At 44.7% G+C, this 1,457-nt stretch overlaps 1 non-coding gene across 1 annotated transcript; it reads right to left on the bottom strand.

Moving 5' to 3' along the window:
- Positions 1 to 1,063: 1,063 nt before the first annotated feature.
- Positions 1,064 to 1,134, bottom strand: TRNAR-UCU (transfer RNA arginine (anticodon UCU)). The gene has a single exon. It is a non-coding gene; the product is annotated as a tRNA-Arg (tRNA).
- Positions 1,135 to 1,457: the final 323 nt, after the last annotated feature.

Below are 1,457 nucleotides of genomic sequence, written 5' to 3'. Positions count from 1 at the left end.
GAGTTTTTTTTTTTTTTTTTTATCTGTGCGGTAGTTTAGATGCTCGTATTTATCTGTTGCCTATGGAGCACCGTTTCTCACTGGTTCTGGAGTTTTGAGCCAACACTCTGTGGCTCGGTCTCTCCCGATGTGGAAAACGCATCCTGAGCACCACTGCTTGCCTCACCACTCGTGCCAGCTGATCCAGCCTTCAGGGTGCCGGTTACTGCTAGGTCAGGTCTGGCAACTCCTTGCTGCTTCTGAACCGTCTCTCCTTCTGCCTGCCTCTCAGCCTGATTTCTCAACTTTGTCTTTGATGTTCAGGGCTCCTAGATTGTCATATATAATTGATTCACTTGTTGTTTTGGGTCTTTGTTGTAAGAGGGACCACAAGAAGTGTTTGACTACTCCACCATCTTGGCCCCACCTCCTACTCCAGCACAACTTTGCAGTAGTTTTTTTTTTTTTTTGTCCCCTGCAGGGCTGGTACATATTTGACAACTAGATGGGCACAGACCAGTTAGAATAGATGGAGGTTGGAAACAGGTGGTGCTGCCATCAAGGTGTGTTCAACCCTTCCTCCTAGTACCTTACTAGCCAGTGAACTGAATGTCTTAATTTCTTGCTCTGTGCTCTTCTGGCCTTCTTGCTTTTGTCTTTCTATCCTCCAAATCTTGTCATTCGGCTCCTTGCCATTTTAGGAGGGGATGCACATGATTATTTTTTTGCCTGTTTTATCTGCCTTGCTAGATGATAAGTCACTTAAAGGAGTCATAATATCATTTTTATGCCTCCCATTGTACGTTGTACATTTTGTTGTTTGTTGGCTGCCCTTGAGTCGACCCCTAACTCATGGCGACTCCATGCACAATGGAATGAAGTGTTGCACCATCCTGCACCATCCCCGTGATTGGTTGTGGATTGAACTGGTGTGAGCCATGGTTTTCATTGGCTGCTTTTTGGAAGTAGATCACCAGGCCTTTCTTCTTAGGCTGTCTTAGTCTGGAAGCTCTGCTGAAACCTGTTCAGCATTATAGCAACATGCAAGCCACCAGTGGACAGATGGGTGGTGGCTGTGCATGAGTGCATTGGCTGGGAATCAAACCCAGGTCTCCTGCATAGAAGGCAAGAATTCTGCCACTGAACCACCAATGTCCTCTACCTTGTGAATAGTAGATACTTAATATATATTTGTTGAATGAATGAAGTAAGCAATGGTCACAATGATCAACCGATCTTCTATTGCTTGACTCTTTACACTTCTCTAACCTCCTCTGAAGGTTATGATTGTGACCACACACCCAGTTTATAGCAGAGAGAGCATGTTCTCAAGGGCAGTGTGTCTTAACATTTTTTGAATCATGGATCTCTTTAGAACTTCGGTGAGCACTATGAATTTTCTCCCCAGAAAAAGCATGTGTGTGCACATGTGCGTACACATACACACACACTTTGATATGCAATATGTGGGGCTCACA

Source organism: Trichechus manatus, unplaced genomic scaffold, assembly GCF_000243295.1.
Source record: "Trichechus manatus latirostris isolate Lorelei unplaced genomic scaffold, TriManLat1.0 scaffold00202, whole genome shotgun sequence".
Lineage (NCBI taxonomy): Eukaryota > Metazoa > Chordata > Mammalia > Sirenia > Trichechidae > Trichechus > Trichechus manatus.
This window is presented reverse-complemented; position numbering and strand designations above follow the sequence as displayed.